General features: G+C 44.4%; 1 protein-coding gene and 1 non-coding gene across 7 annotated transcripts in view; both read right to left on the reverse strand.

Annotated features, from left to right (window-relative positions):
- The window catches only part of LOC140427991 (zinc finger and BTB domain-containing protein 20-like), a 502,007-nt gene that overhangs the window by 419,938 nt on the left and 61,235 nt on the right, over positions 1-20,834 (reverse strand). For all 6 annotated transcript variants that reach the window (XM_072513922.1, XM_072513927.1, XM_072513920.1 and 3 more), the window contains one exon: positions 6,677-6,911. The gene's annotated coding sequence lies outside the window, so the exon portion shown is untranslated. The remainder of the gene's footprint in view (positions 1-6,676; positions 6,912-20,834) is intronic.
- On the reverse strand, positions 7,195-7,389 carry LOC140428983 (U2 spliceosomal RNA). The gene has a single exon (XR_011948968.1). It is a non-coding gene; the product is annotated as a U2 spliceosomal RNA (small nuclear RNA).

A 20,834-nucleotide genomic window follows, 5' to 3' on the forward strand; every position in this document is an offset into this window, starting at 1 on the left:
TGATGCTCTTATGTTTCTGTAATGATCATTTTTTTTACGTCAGTTTGCCTATCAATTCATTTGCTATCAATTAATTTGCTTTGTTATGAATACTACAAACATTCAGATACAGAGCCTTTAGTTTTGTCTTATCTGTTATCTGCGTAACATCTGGGGCGAAATTCTCCGGAAACGGCGCAATGTCCGCCGACCAGCGCCCAATACGGCACAAATCAGTCGGGCATCGCCTTAAGGGGCTAGGCCCGCGCGGACGAATTTCCGCGCCGCCAGCTGGCGGAAAAGGCCTTTGGTGCCCCGCCAGCTGGCGTAGAAATGACATCTCCGGGCGGCGCATGCGCGGGAGCGTCAGCGGCCGCTGACAGCATTCCCGCGCATGCGCAGTGGAGGGAGTCTCTTCCGCCTCCGCCATGGTGGAGACCGTGGCGAAGGCGGAAGGGAAAGAGTGCCCCCACGGCACAGGCCCGCCCACGGATCGGTGGGCCCCGATCGCGGGCCAGGCCACCGTGGGGGCACCCCCCGGGGCCAGATCGCCCCGCGCCCCCCCCCCCCCCAGGACCCCGGAGCCCGCCCGCGCCGGCCTAGACAGGCATTTTAACGGCGGGACTTCGGCCCAGCCGGGCCGGAGAATCGCGGGGGGGAGGGGGGGCCACCAACCAGCACGGCGCGATTCCCGCCCCCGCCGAATCTCCGGTGCTAGAGAATTCGGCAACCGGCGGGGGGCGGGATTCACGCCAGCCCCCGGCAATTCTCCGACCCGGCGGGGGGTCGGAGAATCTCGCCCCTGGTCTTGATTGTTGGTGCATTTTTTTCTCTTTGTCGCATCCTGCCAGTCTCTGACCCTCATTTGCCATCTTACTGTTTTCCTCTCTTACCTTGTCTCTTTGATATATCACATCTTTCCCCATTTGATTCCTCTCCCCTAATATTTAGCTTAAAACCCATCCTATTTCCCTAGTTATGCAGTCTGCAAGAGCACTCATCCCAGCATGATTTACGTGTTGACCAAGCCAACAATAAAGCCTCCACTTTCCCCAGTACTGGTGCCAGTGCCCCACAAAACAGAACCCACTTCCCCCACACCAGTCTTTGAGCCACAAATTCACTTCTTTAATGTCATATATCCTATGACAATTTTCACATGACTCAAGTAATAATCCAGAGATTTAACCTTTGAATGTATCCAGGTAACATTTCTCCTCCCTGATGTGGTGCAGAGTCTACAGCTCAGTTTTCAACTAACTGACTCTGAGCTGACGTTTCTCGAGCCGCAAATACTTACTGCAGATGCTCTTATCAGACATGCTACCCAATCATGGGAAGGCGTGAGGGATACCACTCCACTACCAGTTGGACGAAGTCTGTGCAAGTGTGAAGGTTGTCCACAATGTAGATCTCATGCTTTGGTCAAAACAAGAGAGGGGAGACTTCTCAGGAACCCATACGCCAAGCTGTGTGGCTGATCATTATAGAGCGGTGGCCCGGGACCATCCAGGATATCCCTACTAATGTGAACATATTGGTCATAGCAAGACAAAAATGAGTATATCCAATGGAATAGTACTCAAAAGTATACCAAGTGCACATCTGGCAAAACCTCAGTCTGACATACCTGGTCAGCCCCTCCAAGGGAAAATGGGAATAGAGAGGGAAAGACGACTGGCCCGCCAATATTCTGTGCTGAAAGCAGCTGTCACATTGACCAGGTGGTGAGATCTTGTGATGCGTGCCAGGACTGCTAAACTAGTTAACAAAAAGAGCTTCTCCAAACACATGACATACCGTCATCATTATGGACCAAGTTGGTGTCAGAGCAATATGGATAAAATATCAAATAAGGTCTTTCAGTGATCTATCATAGCTGGTATGCTGGTGGGTTACCAATCATTTCCCATTGTGTATCAATCACCTTGGTTCCAATGTGGGCAATGGAAGGCATGGGAACCTGGCATCATGTGACTGAAATTAGCTTCTGGTACAAATACTTTAGTATGCTAAGCCCCAGAAAGAAACTCAGTCAGTCTACACATACCAGCAGCTACAGGACATCAGCAGCAGACCCATGCCTTTTTGAAACATGGAAACCAGTACATTTGAAAAGTCTTCCAGACTGATTGCGATTCCATGCCCACCGGTTTATCTCCTGGTAGGAAGAAAATACAAGGAACTAACTTTACTGCCTGCTGGACATTCATCTTTCTGAGAGAATCCTACAATAATCTCTGATGCATGGCTATAGTCATTGAAACTACCTAAACTCAAGTAAAAATGTTGCCTTAACTGGGGCCGCAATGACTGTTCCACGTGCCAAACACATGAACTATTCGTGTGTGAGTGATATGGCGTTTAGACTTTTGGGGTGAATGCATCAATAAATAATCCCCTAATTTTATTTAAATCCATGAAAGCTTGCAGCTGTTATTTAAATTGATCACACACTCCGGGGACTAAGAAACACACATAGCCTCTGCTCCAAACCCACACTGATTACAGACCATAAGAAAAAGGCTACAAGGGTCTCTGTTCTCCCGGCCCTGTCCATGACAGAATTGTTAGACTATGTGCATTTTTTCTGTTCAGGGAAAGGAGGAATGTTGCGATAGTATATTTGTCAGTATGGTAAATATAATCATTTGAACATATGTTTATGTAAGTAGTTTTAGCATTGCAGGAACTGATGTAAAATCATGTGACATAGCAGCCATCTTAGTTAGTTTGTAACTGCCAGTTAGCATGTGTAAGCTGAAGCTCTAAGATATTTTCTTTAAAGCTCCCTGTTCAACCTCTATGCCTGCCCTTCAGTTTTGTTTGTATTAGTCTGAAAAAAGATAATTTGGTTTACAGATTCCCTGCAAGGGGATCATGACACAAGCAATAAAGACAAAGTACTGAGTGGCTCAGTAGAACCAGAAATCGAGAAAGGGTTAAATTAGGCAAATATGTCAAGCAGGTCTCTTTGAAATACTCTTCTCGGACTCGAGATAAATTATTTCTCAGAAAGGAAATAAGAAATCTTGTTCCTTTGTGAAAACTGAACAGGTCTTTGTCACAATTATGAGCCCAATGTGCTTAATTTACCTCCATGCACCACAGCCAGATAAACCCTGACTGCCAACACACGGGTCTTTATACTCAATTGTTTTCATGTACAAACAATAAATTTAAAGGCAGCCTTGTAAGATAACATTGATCACTGAACATTTACAGCTCATAGAGGCAAAGGTATGAATGTGGTTACCTGCTGAGGCTGCAAATATGCAGCACCTGCTACCATAGAACATAGAAACCCTACAGTGCAGGAGGCCATTGGCCTATCATGTCTGCACCGACCCTCCAAAAGAAGTCTCCACCAATTCCCCTACCCTATCCCCATAACCCCACCTAACCTGCACATCTTTGGACTGGGAGGAAAGCAGAACACCCGGAGGAAACCTACGCAGACAGGGAGAGAATGTGCAAACTCCACACAAGGTTGGAATTCAATCTGGATTCCCTGGAACTGTGAGACAGCAGTGCTAACCATTGTGCTACCATGCTGTCCAACACATGAACAACTTAGTTACACTGCATAGTTGTGCCCTGTTAAGAAAGTAGGCATCCCATCCAAGATGACCTGCATTTTCAGTGTTTTGTTTTAAAAACTGCTATTTATGAATAGGAAAATATTTGAGAAACTGTGAATAAGACATTTTCCAGGAATAATCATGTTCTATAATTTCAAGCATTCAAACCAAACCCTTCTGCAGATCTTTGGCAAAAAACTATAGCATACATGTAAAGTTGTCACAAGATGTCACAAATCAACATTGTTATTATCTCCTTGCTCAGTTGGAGAGATGTACAATTTTTAAGCCCACAGCTGACATCAGCTAATTCCCCACCTTTAAGCAATAAAACTAATTGGTAGTAAAACAATTCATCACAGAGATAACTGCAGCATACACCTGGAACATGAGATTTCTCAGAGTTGATGAGAAATGTACTTCAAACCTGCTTCCAGAGTATTTGTTTAAAAAGGATCCATCACAAGGTAATCCTCTCGAGAGTAAGCGAGGGCTGCAAATAATATACATTCACAAACACACCAAAAGACCGATGAACATTCTCTGTAACATTGAAGGTGCTTTGCTCACTGAGAAATTTTAGTGAAAGAGCCAAATGGCTTTCTCAGCATCAAAGAATTTTACTGCTGAGGGGACCAACTAATAAATTATCATCTCGAATCGTTCCTGCTGAGAAACTTCTTTAATTTTGCACGTCCAGGACAGGGTGAATTTGTGGACCTTTTGAAGACCATAAGTGGGGTGAGCAAAGTGCAGCTCTCCTCTGATGCACAAGAACGTCCCACACCATTGAAAGTGGTTAAAAGGTAAAAAGCCAATAACACACTCACTGCTGCCTCAGGGCGCCGAGGACCTGGGTCACTGTCCGTGTGGAGTTTGCACATTCTCCCCGTGTCTGCGTGAATCTCACCCCCACAACTCAAAGATGTGCAGGTTAGATGGATTGGCCATGTTAAATTGACCCTTAATTTAGAAAAAAAAGCCAATAACACAAACATGAGATCCTAGATGATTTCGCACACAATTCCCCTGAACTTCAAAACTTATGGATCAACATGTTAAGGTTTGGTCTCACAGATGTTTCCTTGGTTCTAAAATTTAATGTAGCCACTAGTTCCTGCCCCCCGCCCTCCAATCTTTTAGTCTCCCTTCCTCATTAGTCCACACTTAGGATCCTAGGAAAATCAAAGCACAAATATCTTACGCTGTTGGTTAAGCAGTCAGCCACACTGGAAGTAGGTACAATACAATAATCCAAATAGTCAGATGCTGAAAGCATCATTGTTTAACATTGTCCCATTGTTCATTAAAGTACTTCTGCAAAAGCTCAGCCCCACAAGTGCTGAGGCAACATGAAATGAGTTGCCAGGTGTTCTCGGACAGCAATGTTACTTGGCATATTTCTCGGGCATCATTGCAGACATCAGAACTATTTGTAATAGGTGTTCCAGTATATTATGGATGCTATCATAATAAGGTCTTGGATTGCCTTCACCATATGTTGAAGCCAGAATTCTAACAGGACAAATCTGATCAGTGATGTTAGTAAACAAGGACTTATTGCAATAATTAAAGCAAGAGGCCCAGGGATCGAAACTGAAGGGTACAGTCAGTGGCAATCCAGCTCTGACGAATGGAATGATAGATTTCTTCATCAACATGCTTTGGGTCCAGTTTCTAGTGGTTATGGGCTCAAAAGCACAAAATTACTCCTACATCAACAGTAATTGGTGTATTTATGGAAATTACACCAAACAGCTGAGAAATGGAAAGTCATCACAGCATAAGGTCCCTTCCTGCTGATTGCCTTATATTCTATTTCTTTTATTTTGTCTTTATCGTTTTTGCCATGAATCGTTAATGCAGACAGACTTTTAAGTTGAGCAGAAGAAGTAAGGAACTCAGTGTCAAAATAGTACACTGTGTTAAAATGTTTGGTAATGTGGGCAGAATTCCCTGACTTTATGGCACCCTAGAGACTGGAGGGATTTATTTCGACTGGTTGCCTGGTGGCCAATGGATTGGCCAGGGGCAATATTCTGACCAGCTACCAACAGCGATTGGTTCTTGTCAGGTGGAGATTTTTGATGAGTGTCCAGGAGAAGTCACTGACTGGACCCTCAAGGTGGAAGCAGCTCTCTCTCTGCTGCCTACTATCTGAAGGCAGATACTTCTAAACCCTGAAAGCAGCTCTCTCTGTCTCGAATGCTGGCTGCCTGATAATTCTGTGAGTCTACAGTGAAAACCATTACAATCTGAAAGAAAAGATAACATCCATCTGAAATCCTTGACTGAAGAAGTCGTCCATCTGAAACAAAGACTCTTTATACTTTACTTTTATCTTTATTTTACACTCCTCTTTCCCCTCTGTGTTTGTCTGTCTGCATGTGTGCATCTATGGAGGGTAGAGCGAGTTAAGGGGGGGGCGGGGCGGTTAGAGATTAGATAGTAGTTAACCAGTTGTATTTGTTGCCTATTTAATTATAGTTACTGTAATAACAAAAAGTTAATTCTGTTTAAGTTTACAAAATTGGGAGGTAGTTATTGGGCAGCCCAAGATCTTGGGTATTTTCAAATAAAAGTTAATTTCAACTGTGTTACGATTACAGATGAAGTGCACTGAAATTGACCGCACCATGGCCCAGGGTGTCATAATAATAGCTCCAGAAAGGACTGCTGCTACAAAGCTTAAACAAATACATATTGTTGGGACTGTTAAAGGGGTCCTTCGCTTGCATTTCATTTTGCTCCATCCGACTTGACAGTACCTGAAACAGAAGTTTTTGATTACCTAGCAATAAAATCCCTCACCTTGTTGAGCACAAATTTTAATTTAAAAATGTCAGAAAAACAAACCTTAAAACATCTGAAGTATCTTACAAATGAACTAGTGAATCACAGCACTACATGTTTTCTAAGGTGAGGGGAGCAAGGAAAAGAGATTCTGCCCTCCAAAGCTGCCCAACATACTACTCAGAATTATGTCATGCTAACATCAAAAATATATTTTACTTTGCTCTCTTTTCCTGCCTCTGCTCTTGATGGTAATCATAAATTAGTTCTAGTCACTTACTGTTTCTGGGTTTACTCAGAATCCCATATTTGGTCAATCTCACCTGTCTCTCTGCTGCTGATTGGCCTCTTGTTCCAGGCTTGCTTTCATATTTTCCATAACCTGGTGATCTCTGATAACTTCCGCTCCCAAATTATTTCCGAATCAGGTAGTCTCCCATCTTTGTAGTATAAGGGTGTTTGCATAGCATGGGTTAATGTGGGACTGGAGAACAGTACCGCCCACAGTAAAGGGTCACATGACAAGGGACCCAGGTCAGTCTAAGAGTATGCAGAGACCTGTGTAGAAGTAAGCATGGAGTTAGCTCATGGTTTGAGTTATACTTTGTACATACGTAAATAATTATATGTTACCAATAAACATTAATGTTCAACCTTACAAGCCTTGAACCTCTTTGTGAGACCAACGGAACAAACCCTTACAACATGGTGGCAGCTCATGAACGAACCCAGAACCAAAGAATCTGGTGAAGGATCCCAGAGTCTGAAAGAACTAAAGGAACAGCATGCATCCTGACCTGACTGAACTACACCTGGACCGAAGACATTTAAAAAAAAAAAAAACTTTTTCTGAGTTACAAAGCCAGGGCTCAGAGTGTGGGTCAGGGGCGAGCCCCTAATCCAGCTCCTCGCCTGCTCCAAAAACCAATTTGAATTGAATCCAATTCATGGTCCCCACAAGAGAGACATACCAGATCTGAGTCCAAAGGCTCAATCTACACTACACTTGATCTTAGCCAAAAGGCCGAGAAGCGACGGACCAAAGACAGAAGCTAAAAATCACCTAAGAAGTTTGAATACAGACGTGGAGGCTGAAAGGCAAAAGAAAAATCCATTGAAAAATTCAGTTTGAAGGCTGAGTAAGCCTTTAGACGCCTTCAGGTCATTAATCAGTCAAAGCAGTTGTTTTGTTAATCACAGCGGCCAGCCCGGGTTCAGAGATGGTGCCAGACCATACGGCCGCCAAGCTCCACTGAAAATAAGCCAGAAGTTTTAAAATGGCAGCCAGAGAGTCGTCTTTCAATTGGTTTCCCGCACTCCGAAAACATTCCATCTGGCCCAAACCTTTAAAATAAAAACTTGCTTCAAAAAAATCGATCCCTTTGAAAATCAATCACTGTGTTAGTCGATCTAAACCCAACACATGCAGGAAGCATGAAAAAAAACAGATACTGCAGCGCCACCTTTAAAAGGGAAACAGCATTTTAAGCTGTACTCCCGATCTGTAAAAGCAACCATGGATAATAAATCAACCCTACCTGATCAACTTGGCCTGATACAAGGGCCAAACCAGGTGCAGAATTGGGGGTTTTGGCGAAAAAGATTAAGATACATGATGGCTTCACAGTTAGGTATGAATACAGAGGCTGAACAAGTGAATACACTACCATACTCAGTAGGTTTGAAAACCAATGACATAGTTGCGAGGCAAGAAATAAATTAGAGGTGTTCAGAAATTCTTCAATGCCTACTTTAATTTAAGAAGTAAAATACAATTTTACAGCGAGCAAAGTTCAACAAGCGGGCCCAACAGCATGGAGAACCTGCTGACTCTTTCATAAATATATTATACAGATTGGTTGAAGGCTGTGAATATGGCGACCTTCAGACAGTCAGAGCTCATACATGACCAAAGAGTAGCCGGAGTGGCCTGGCTGATACTACAGGCAAAAGAAGATCGGACTCTAGAAAAAGGCCATCCAAGTAGCCAGGCACCATCAGTCCATTTTACATTGTGAGGTTAAGCCGTGGTATAGAGCAACCCCAACTGTCCAGCTCATGCAGCAACAAAAGGGAAGGGAGACTCTGGGCCAAGGAAGATAATACCCAAACAGATCACTTGATGGTGTGAGGAAATGTCAGTGCTCTGGGCTGTGGAGCCAAAACACCTCACAGGTGAGAGCAACGTCCAGCAACCTCTGTGCAGTATCTCAACTGCAACCGACTGGGACACTTTAGAAAGCTGTGCAAATCGAGATGCAAAACAAGACCACAAGATTGAGGTACCACAACAGGAAGAAGTTCAAACGTGCTTCTTGGAATGTTGACTTGTCTGGAAAATGATCATCTCACCAATTTCAAATTGACATGGGAGCTGGTGTGATGGTCTGCTCAGATAAGGAATCAAAGCTGAAAGACCTCTGACTATGAATGACAGACACCATTATATGGCCCTGCAGGAATCTGACTGCTGACCTAGAACTACTCTAGTATAGCAACAAGCAAATCTTTGAAATTTTGTATGTCATGAAAACAATCCTTTTCTCCCTGCAGCAGAGAAGCCGGTGTTACCCTTAACTTCTTCAAAATGGCAGAGACGGGAAAACTACCTCCATCAGCAACTACACCGAAGTTCCCGAGAGGCCCACCAGTGAACAGACTCTCGGCTGATAGTTCAGCTCTGAATTATCTTCAATCTTTGCAAAGCCAATTTGTCCAACTCCTCTGCAGGAGGCAGAAGTTCCTCTTTGGTCAGACCAGCCAAATGTTCAGATAAGTAGCATCACACTTTGAGCGGAAGACACACATAAGAATGACTAGCACCAGAACAATGAGCCCCAACCTCAGGCTCCAAAGTTTGCCGTTTTGCAACCGGGGAACACCTCAGCAACAAAACTGCAATTTCCAGCAGAAATGCACTGCAGCAAGGCGATGCTGGAGCAGGAGAGTAATGACTATCAACTCACCAGAGCACACCTCAGTGTGGCGATGAAAGCCAAACTGCAGGCTGAGCTCCTGGATGAGGAACATTCAAACAAAATGGAGATACACCATTAACTCCCAGAAAGGTCTTGGCAGACCCAATGGAATAAAAAATGACAGTCATCATATCATGAAGGAATGGAGTAAACACTCCCTCCGGAAGGAACAGGACAAGCCTATGGTGTCTAGACAAAGCAGACTGGTTGTAGGTAAGGAAAAGTTCAATTCCAAGGAGTGCAGAAAAGTGAATCAGATAGGAAACCAAGTGCCAGAAACACAGAATATTACAATTAAAACTCCAAATCCCCAAAGCTTTTGGTTTGGCTTAGCACGGATTAACGAGGGACAGGGGAATAGCACGTGCCCTCAAGTGTGATGATGGGGTAAACATGATAAAGGACTCAGCTCAGTCCAAGAATATGCAGAGACCTGCGTATAAGTAAGCATGGAGTTAGCTCATAGTATGGGCTATACTTTGTACATATGTAAATAGTTAAGTGTTACAATAAACATTAATGTTCAACCTAACAAGCCTTAGAACCTCTTTGGGACCTACTGAACAAACCCTTACAACAATTTTCATTTAGAGCCTTGTGTTCATCTTGCCTCTGCCAAATAGACTCTGTCCTCTCCACTCAATAAGCATGGTATAATACACATTTGACTTATATAATTCTGTTTCTATTAGGCAGAAGAAAATTAGTTAATACTGTTCCAAACTCTTAACAATTAAATGCTAGAAAACTGCAGATTGTATAGCAGTTCATTGGGTACTAGAAATGACATTGTCATATGTAACGATACATTTCAATTTACTTGTCCAACATTTTGGACAATGGTTTGAAGTGTGTAAATATTCTGTCCACTTGACTAATTTTATTTGCTTGGTTAGTCTCATAATCAAAATCTAAATCATAATATATTTATAGGATTAAATACTTTATTTATCACTCAAATTATTACATTCATAATTATAAAGTTCCTTAAATTGAAAAGTCAACACAGACCAATAGTTGCAAAAACTGCCTTGCCATATGAAATGACCATTTAAAATATGCAATACCGCTAATTAATTGGTTACTTTATTTAAAAAGCTAAAATCACTGGTACAGCTCATGAAAGGATTTCTGTAAATCGTCCATAGAATGTTCCTTTTAAACAGTCAACAAGCAGTACAGTATGTGCTGTGTAACATACTCTTGGGATATCACAAACAGCAAAGTCCTCTTCTAGATCCTTGAATCAGATAGCAGAACTTCAGTCTGGGCAGTCATAGTTTAGACGGTTTAGCTTTGTAGTGCCAAATAGTTTCAACCATGTCCTTAAAGCAACACCAAGGAAGAAGCAGCCTTCAAGGTGCAAAAAAGAATGTTGAATGCAATGCGTTCAATGCTTTTGAAGAGCTAAAGGCCAATGCTTCCAAATAACTCAAAAGGAACACACAGAGCTAAATAATCTGTATAAATCTAGGCATAAAGCCATTTAAAGTATCAACTGAGCATTATCATCTTCAGGGAACTTTAGGGTGAGGTGTTACAGCAGTTTGGGAAAGAGATAGAATAGGGGCAATACAGGTTATGGAAAAAGAAAATCAAATACGCCATGAGGGCAGGTGGGCACCAAACCCCCAGATGGTCTGAGGACCCTACGCTTCTTCCTTGAATGGAGTCCCAAACATTCTCCATCCACCACTATCCTCCTCCACCTGGCTGAACTTGTTTGAACAATTTTTCCTTCAACTTATCTCACTTCCTCCACATAAAGGTTGTGGCTACGGGTTTCCACTGGAAGCCAGTTATGTCTTTCTTTTTGCGAGGTATGTGGAACATTCCTTATTTCAGTCCTACTTCCATAACTCTTTTCCAATACATCAATGACTTGATCGGTGCCGCTTCATGCTCTTGCCTGCGCCTGGGAAAATGATCAATTTTACTTCCATTTTACACCCTTCTCTCACTATCACATGGTTCAAATCTGATGCTTCCCTTCTCTTTCTTCATTTCTCGGTCTTCATTTCTGGTGATAAACTTTCTACCAGTATTCATTACAAGCCCACCGACTCCCACAGCTACCTCAACTACACATCCTCACATCCTGCACCATGAAAGGTCTCCATCCCAGTTTCGCCATTTCTTTTCCTAAACAGCCCTTCTGACATATCTTCCTTTTTCCTAAACTGAGGTTCCCCTACCCTTGGCCCTCAACCGTGTCCAACCCATCTCCTGCTTTTCTGTCCTCACCCCTTCCCTTTCCTCCCAGATAGGGTTATCTTTGGGTGGCACGATAGCACAGTGGTTAGCACAATTGCTTCACAGCACCAGGGACCTAGGTTCCATTCCCGGCTTGGGCCACTGTCTGTGAGGAGTCTGCTCATTCTCCCCTCGTCTGCGTGGGTTCCCTCCGGATGCTCTGATTTCCTCCCCACAAGTTCCAAAAGAGGTGCTGTTAGGTGAATTGGACATTCTGAATTCTCAATCAGTGTATCCGAACAGTCGCCGGAGCGCGGCAACCAGGGATTTTCACAGTAACGTAATTGCGGTGTTAATATAAGCCTACTTGTGACATTAATAAAGATTGTCTTCATTTTTAACCCCACCAGCCTCCACATTCAATGGATCATCCTTTGCCATTTCTGCCAACTCTAGCATCAGTCCCCCTGTGACATGCTGGTCCACTCCTCTATCACCCCAAAACCTCATCACCTACCCACGGCACCTTCCCGTGCAATTACAGGAGGGGAAAGACCTGCCCCTTTACCTCCTCACCGTCAAAGGCCCTAAGCACTCCTTTAAGGTGAAGCAGCAATTCACTTGCATTTTTTTCAATTCAGTATACTGCATTTGCTGCTCATAATCCGGTCTCCTCTCCACTGGGGAGACCAAACGCAGACTGGGTGACAGCTTTGCGGAACACCTTTGCTCAGTCTGCAAGCATGACCCTGACCTTCCTGCTGCTTGCAATTTCAATTCACTATCTTGATCTCATGCTCATATTACTGCCCTCAGCCTGCTACAATGTTCCAGTGAAGCTCAACGCAAACTGGAGGAACAGCACCTCATCTTCCAATTAGACATTTCTGCCTTCTGAACTTAATATTGAGATCAACAACTTTAGACCATGAACTATATCCCCCATTTTGATAAATTTTCCCTCCAACCCTCTCCCTGCACAGGGTCAGTCTGTAAATTGTTCTTATATTTTGCTTTCAAGGAGTTCTGCCCCTTGTTCTGCTATTAACAGGTTCTGCTAACTGACCTTTAGGTCACTATTAGCTCCTGTTTAAGTCTTGAACACTATTACTACCACACTCTTTGTTTTCTGTCCATGACATTTTTGTCAAATCTCTACAGAGCTCCCACCTAAACCCCACCTTCTATTTTGCTCCACCCCCTCTCTTCAACAATGTAAAACTCATCACATTTCTACATGTGGAGGCGTTAGTTATGATCTTTCAAAAGTCACTGGAGTCCGGGAAAGTCCCAGAGGATTGGAAAATCGCTGTTGTAACCCCCCTGTTCAAGAAGGGAACAAGGAAAAAGATGGAGAATTATAGGCCAATTAGCCTAACCTCGGTTGTTGGCAAGATTCTAGAATCCATTGTTAAGGATGAGATTTCTAAATTCTTGGAAGTGCAGGGTCAGATTAGGACAAGTCAGCATGGATTTAGTAAGGGGAGGTCATGCCTGACAAACCTGTTAAGAGTTCTTTGAAGAGATAACAAATAGGTTAGACCAAGGAGAGCCAATGGATGTTATCTATCTTGACTTCCAAAGGCCTTTGATAAGGTGCCTCACGGGAGACTGCTGAGTAAAATAAGCAGCATTTTACTGCTGAGTAAAATGGTATTCGAGGCAAGGTACTAACATGGATTGACGATTGGCTGTCAGGCAGAAGGATGAGAGTTGGGATAAAAGGTTCTTTTTCGGAATGGCAACCGGTGACGAGTGGTGTCCCGCAGGGTTCAGTGTTGGGGCCACAGCTGTTCTCTTTATATATTAACGATCTAGATGACGGGACTGGGGGCATTCTGGCTAAGTTTGCCGATGATACAAAGATAGGTGGAGGGGCAGGTAGTATGGAGGAGGTGGGGAGGCTGCAGAAAGATTTAGACAGTTTAGGAGAGTGGTCCAAGAAATGGCTGATGAAATTCAACGTGGGCAAGTGCGAGGTCTTGCACTTTGGAAAAAAGAATAGAGGCATGGACTATTTTCTAAACGGTGACAAAATTCATAATGCTGAAGTGCAAAGGGACTTGGGAGTCCTAGTCCAGGATTCTCTAAAGGTAAACTTGCAGGTTGAGTCCGTAATTAAGAAAGCAAATGCAATGTTGTCATTCATCTCAAGAGGCTTGGAATATAAAAGCAGGGATGTACTTCTGAAGCTTTATAAAGCATTAGTTAGGCCCCATTTAGAATACTGTGAGCAATTTTGGGCCCCACACCTCAGGAAGGACATACTGGCACTGGAGCGGGTCCAGCGGAGATTCACACGGATGATCCTAGGAATGGTAGGCCTAACATACGATGAACGTCTGAGGATCCTGGGATTATATTCATTGGAGTTTAGGAGGTTGAGGGGAGATCTAATAGAAACTTACAAGATAATGAATGGCTTAGATAGGGTGGATGTAGGGAAGTTGTTTCCATTAGCAGGGGAGACTAGGACCCAGGGGTACAGCCTTAGAATAAAAGGGAGTCACTTTAGAACAGAGATGAGGAGAAATTTCTTCAGCCAGAGAGTGGTGGGTCTGTGGAATTCATTGCCACAGAGGGCGGTGGAGGCCGGGACATTGAGTGTCTTTAAGACAGAAGTTGATAAATTCTTGATTTCTCGAGGAATTAAGGGCTATGGAGAGAGAGCGGGTAAATGGAGTTGAAATCAGCCATGATTGAATGGCGGAGTGGACTCGATGGGCCGAATGGCCTTACTTCCACTCCTATGTCTTATGGTCTTATGTCTTCAGCTCTGACGAGGCGTCAAACGGACTCGTCACATTAGCACTGTTTCACTTTCCACAAATGTTGCCAGAACCGCTGAGTTTTTCCAGCTTTTTCTGTTTTTATTTCATATTTCCAGCATTCGCTATAATTTGCTTTTACTCGGCCTCAGAGGAAAGCAGAATATTGGGAGCCACAACCACTTGGAATTTTCCATTCATGAACCTGGCTAGATTTTAATTTGCAATTTTGTGCCTTATGAATTAGTGTACCTTATGAGGAAATGGAAAAAAAGCTTTAATATCAATGGACACATGGAGGTAAAATTGATCTTTGGCAGTAGCCGAGAACAAGTGACAATCAAATCGTCAGCACGTTTTACAGCTTGCCTGATTTTCATTTGCGGGAACAAAATCTGGGCAGAATGTAAAACGAGCTGCTTCAGTTTAACCAATAGTTGAACTTTAAACTCAGAAAGTAATTTGCAAACTGACTATAAAGTTACAGAACAAGTGGCTGAGAACTCAGTGTACATCCATATGAGTAACAAATATGCTAATGAAGCAAAGAAATATTATAAGTAATCCTCTCCTGCCAGGAAGGGTGTTGTGGTGGCTCGAGACAAACATTGGAGGCTTCCAGTAGAAAACAAAGGTGTTTATTGATGAAAGGCAAAGGCAGTGTGTTAGCAGGCACAGAACACTATACAACAGGTCTTTCCACTTCAGCTCCCAGGTCCACATTACCTGCAAATGCCCCATTGGCCTGGGTTTGCATGCTCCCATGTGATTGGCCACGCACTAGTCATGTGGACTGTGGAGCCCACTTCCTTAAAGGGGCCACACTACCAAAAATGTTAAGTACGAAGTCTTACAACACCAGGTTAAAGTCCAACAGGTTTGTTTCGATGTCACTAGCTTTCGGAGCGCTGCTCCTTCCTCAGGTGAATGAAGAGGTGAAATGTCCACAAAAATGTTAAGGATTGTAGTTTGGTAGGAGGAATGAAGACAGACAGTATAAACTAAATGGTACAATTTAGAGAGGGTGAAGGGACACGGAGATTTGAGGGTGTTCATACACAAATCTTTGAAACTAGTCGGGCAAGTTGAGAACCCAAAGAGAAAATGCTGGAAAATCTCAGCAGGTCTGGCAGCATCTGCAGGGAGAGAAAAGAGCCAACCTTTTGAGTCCAGATGACCCTTTGTCAAAGCCATAAGACAGAGAAAGTGGGAAATATTTCTCACTGTGGAGTGAGAATGAAAGATGAGTCATGGCCACAGAAACCCAGGGAAACGGGGTGCTAATAACCATAGAAACCATGGGGAAAGAGTGCTAATGGCAACCCAGAGAGAACAAAAGGTGTGAAAGGCCAAACAGCAGAGAAACTAACATCAGAGGGTAAACTGTGACAGATGTAGATATGGAAGGAGGGGAAGGGGGAAGCAAATGGGAGAAAGGGTAAGGAAAGGTGGATAAGATGGGGAGGGAGGGTTAAATATATATAAAGAAAGACAAGAGAGAAAGAAATGGTAAAAGACAGTTAAAATGAAATGGGATGAAAACAAATGGGTCAAGATGGGGTAGAGCTAATCATCAGAAGTTGTTGAATTCGATGTTGAGACCAGAAGGCTGTAGTGTGTCTAACCGGAAGATGAGATGTTGTTCCTCCAGTTTGTGTTGAGCTTCACTGGAACATTGCAGCAAGCCAAGGACAGACATGTGGGCATGGGAGCAGAGTCTTGTGTTAAAATGGCAAGCACCGGGAAGGTCAGGGTCCCGAATGGGCACAGACCGAAGGTGCGCAGCAAAGCGATCACCCAGTCTGCGTTTGGTCTCTCCAATATAGAGGAGATCACATTGGGAGCAGCGAATGCAATAGACCAGATTGAAAGAGGTGCAAGTTAAACACTGCTTAATCTGGGATGTTAAGCATGGAAGAAGTAAAGGGGCAGGTGTTACACTCTCTGCGATTGCATGGGAAGGTTCTATGGGTGATGGGAGAGGAGTTGGATGGGGTGGAGGAGTGGACTAGATTATCCCAGAGGGAACGTCTCTGCGGAATGCTGGCAGAGGGAGTGAAGGGAAGATGTGTTTGGTGGTCAGCCAAACTACCACTACGGTGGTAGTCAGCATGCTCCTGCCTATTTCCTCTTATCTTCACTCCATCCTCACTCCTCTGGTCCATTCCCTCCCTACCTACATCCTGCATCATATTGACAGCTTCCAGTTCGTGGGCCCTAACCGCATCCTATTCATCATGGATGTGCAATCTCTTTACACCTCCATCCCACACCAGAATGACCCGAGAGCTCTTCTCTTCTTTCTCGATAAGAGGCCTGGACAATTTCCACCCACCACCGCTCTCCTCTGCCTGGCTGAACTCGTTCTATCTCTCAACAATTTCTCCTTTAACTCATCCCATTTTCTCTAAATCAAAGGTGTAGCAATGGGTATCTGCATGGGTCCTAGCTACACTTGCCTTTTTATGGGGTATGTGGAACATTCCTTGTTCCAGGCCTACCCGGGTCCCCTCCCACAACTCCGTTACTGGTACATTGATGACTATTTTGGTGCCACTTCATGCTCTCAGCAGGACCTGGAAAAATTCATCAACTTCGCTTCCAGATTCCACTCCTCCATCACTTTCACCTGATCTATCTCAGACACTTCCCTTCCCTTCCTTGATCTTTGTCTCCATTTCCAGCAATAGACTATCCACTAATATCCACTACAAGCCCACTGACTCCCACAGCTATCTGGACTACAGTTCTTCGCACCCTACACCCTGTAAGGACTCCATCCCTTTCCCTCAGCTCCTTCGCCTCCGTCGCATTTGTTCCGTGACGCCACTTCAAAAATGGTGCTTCGAAAATGTGTTCCTTCTTCCTCAACCGTGATTTCCCACTACAGTTGTTGACAGAGCCCTCAACAGTGTACGGTCCATCGTGCCCCCTGCCCTCTCTCCCAGGACAAGGATAGATTCCCCCTCGTTCTCACATTTCACCCCACCAGCCTTCCAACAGGAGAACTGTGCTAAATCTGGGCACCCCATTTTATAAAGGAGAGATTTACTAAGATACCAGGGATGCAGAACTTCAGTTGCATGGAGCCACTAGAGAAGTTGTGGTTGTTCTCCTTGGAGCAGAGAAGGTCAAGGGGAACATAGAACATTGCAGCGCAGTACAGGCCCTTCGGTCCTCGATGTTGCGCCGTCCTGTGAAAACACTCTAAAGCCCATCTACACTATTCTCTTATCATCCATATGTCTATCCAATGCCTATTTGAATGCCCTTAGTGTTGGCGAGTCCACTACTGTTGCAGGCAGTGCATTCCATGCCCTTACTACTCTCTGAGTAAAGAACCTACCTCTGACATCTGTCCTATATCTATCTCCCCTCAATTGAAAGCTATGTCCCCTCGTGCTAGACATCACTATCCGAGGAAAAAGGCTCTCACTGTCCACCCTATCCAATCCTCTGATCATCTTGTATGCCTCAATTAAGTCACCTCTTAACCTTCTTCTCTCTAACGAAAACAGCCTCAAGTCCCTCAGCCTTTCCTCATAAGATCTTCCCTCCATACCAGGCAACATTCTGGTAAATCTCCTCTGCACCCTTTCCAATGCTTCCACATCCTTCCTATAATGCGGCGACCAGAATTGCACGCAATACTCCAAATGCGGCCGCACCAGAGTTTTGTACAGCTGCAACATGACCTCATGGCTCCGAAACTCAATCCCTCTACCAATAAAAGCTAACACACCGTATGCCTTCTTAACAACCCTCTCAACCTGGGTGGCAACTTTCAGGGATCTATGTACATGGACACCGAGATCTCTCTGCTCATCCACACTGCCAAGAATCTTACCATTAGCCCAGTACTCTGTCTTCCTGTTATTCCTTCCAAAATTAATCACCTCACACTTTTCTGTATTAAACTCCATTTGCCACCTCTCAGCCCAGCGCTGCAGCTTATCTATGTCCCTCTGTAACTTGTAACATCCTTCCGCACTGTCCACAACTCCACCGACTTTAGTGTCATCTGCAAATTTACTCACCCATCCTTCTACGCCCTACTCCAGGTCATTTATAAAAATGACAAACAGCAGTGGCCCCAAAACAGATCCTTGTGGTACACCACTAGTAACTGGACTCCAGTCTGAACATTTCCCATCAACCACCACACTTTGTCTTCTTCCAGCTAGCCAATTTCTGATCCAAACTGCTAAATCACCCTGAATCCCATGCCTCCGTATTTTCTGCAGTAGCCCACCGTGGAGAACCTTATCAAACGCTTTACTGAAATCCATATACACCACATCAACTGCTTTACCCTCATCCACCTGTTTGGTCACCTTCTCAAAGAACTCAATAAGGTTTGTGAGGCATGGCCTACCCTTCACAAAACCGTGTTGACTATCTCTAGTCAAATTATTCCTTTCCAGATGATTATACGTCCTATCTCTTATAAATCTTTCCAAGATTTTGCCCACAACAGAAGTAAGGCTCACTGGTCTATAGTTACCGGGGTTGTCTCTACTCCCCTTCTTGAACAAGGGGACAACATTTGCTATCCTCCAGTCTTCTGGCACTATTCCTGTAGACAAAGATGACTTAAAGATCAAAGCCAAAGGCTCAGCAATCTCCTCCCTAGCTTCCCAGAGAATCCTAGGATAAATCCCTTCCGGCCCAGGGAACTTATCTATTTTCACACTTTCCAGAATTGCTAACACTTCCTCCTTATGAACCTCAAGCCCATCTAGACTAGTAGCCTGAATCTCAGTATTCTCCTCGACAACACTATCTTTTTCCTGTGTGAATACTGACGAAAAATATTCATTTAGCACCTCTCCTATCTCCTCGGACTCCACGAACAACTTCCCGCTACTGTCCTTGACTGGCCCTACTCTTACATTATATTGGGCGTTAAAAATCAGGCAGCATTTTGACAAAGTAAATAAAGAGAAACTTTCTGGTGACAGAAAAGATTGGTCTCCAGAAGACACAGATTCAAGGTGATTTGCAAAAAAACAGAAAAAACATGAGATTTTCCTTTGACCTTGTGGAGAGTTATGAAATCTGGGATGCTCTGCTTGAAAGGATGCATTAATAGCAGTGAAAGGGAATTGGATAAATACTTTGAGCAAAACAGGGCAATGGGAAAAAGGCAGGGGACTAGAATTAATTGAATAATACATTCAAAGTGGCAGCACAAACACAATGGGCTCAATGGTCTCCTGCACTGTAACATTCTTTGATATGGCACTCATATCTAGCGCAGAGCCTACAAGTCAAATGGAGACATTTTACATTGCAATAGTAACTAGGCGGTCTGTGGGGCGGGGAAAAGCGCTCCTTCACCGGGGAGCCTCTGATGGGGTCTGGCCCACGATCGGGGCCCGCCAATCGGCAGGCCAGCCTCTCCAGCCCCGGCCCTATTTTATTACGTGGCCAGCCCGTGAACCCCGCCATGTTGCGTCAGGGCCGGCGCGCTGAGGAACGCCCCCGCGCATTTGCCAGTTGGCGCGACCCAACTGCACATGCGCGGGTTGGCGCGGCACCCATTTGGCACTGGGAAGGGAGGCTGGAGCGGCATGAACCGCTCCAGCACCGTGCTAGCCCCCTGTGGGGGCCAGAATCGGTAGTGCCCACGCCCATTTCGCGCCGTCGTGAAACGCGACAGTGTTCACGACAGCGCGAACACTCTGTCTCCATTTTGGAGAATCGCGCCCAACATCTCTATTCAAGAAAGGAGGGAGACAGAAAGCAGGAAAACTACAGGCCAGTTTGCCTGTATCATCGGTCTTGGGAAAATGTTGGACTCCATTCTCAAAGAGATAGTGGTTGGATGCTAAGAAAATCATAATAGAATCAGGCAGAATCAACGTTGCTTTGTCAAAATGAAGTTGTGATTGACAAAGTTTATTAGAGTTCTTTGAGGATATAACAAACAAGGTGAAAAATGGGGAACAAGAGTATGTAGTGTATTTGGATTTCAGAAGGCATTCAAAAAGGTGCTGCCTAAAAGATTCCGCAGAAGGTCACAGCTCATGATGTTTGGGGAGATATATTAGTAGGCAAAGAGGCTTGGCTAACTAACAGACAACAGTGTTCGGATAATTATGTCATTGTCAGGTTGGCAAACTGTAACTAGTGGAGTGCCACAGGGATCAGTGCAGGGGTCTCAACTATTTACAACCTCGGGCACATAATTTCCTGTTTCCCCGATATTGCATTTCGGGGTGCCCCTATGAAGCACTGGGGAATCCATCTAGGAAGTTCCCACGTAAGGGTTTACCTGGCAATTGCCCAGAAATGGTAACTTCCTTTGGACAAGAGTTCTGGACTGGGAACCACCAAACAGAAGTGATTTACATCATTAACTTTGGATGGTTCTGCCAGTTTTACCCTGAAAGTTACTCTGACTTCTAAATCATCACTTCTAACTCCAGAGTAACCACCTTAACACCCAGAACCAGCTTCACATGGGGCACCTCGCTCACACATGAACCCAACACCCCTCCCCACCCCGGGTCCAGTACCCCCTCTGCCCCACTCTTACC

The sequence above is a fragment of the Scyliorhinus torazame genome, chromosome 8 (genome assembly GCF_047496885.1).
Source record: "Scyliorhinus torazame isolate Kashiwa2021f chromosome 8, sScyTor2.1, whole genome shotgun sequence".
NCBI lineage: Eukaryota > Metazoa > Chordata > Chondrichthyes > Carcharhiniformes > Scyliorhinidae > Scyliorhinus > Scyliorhinus torazame.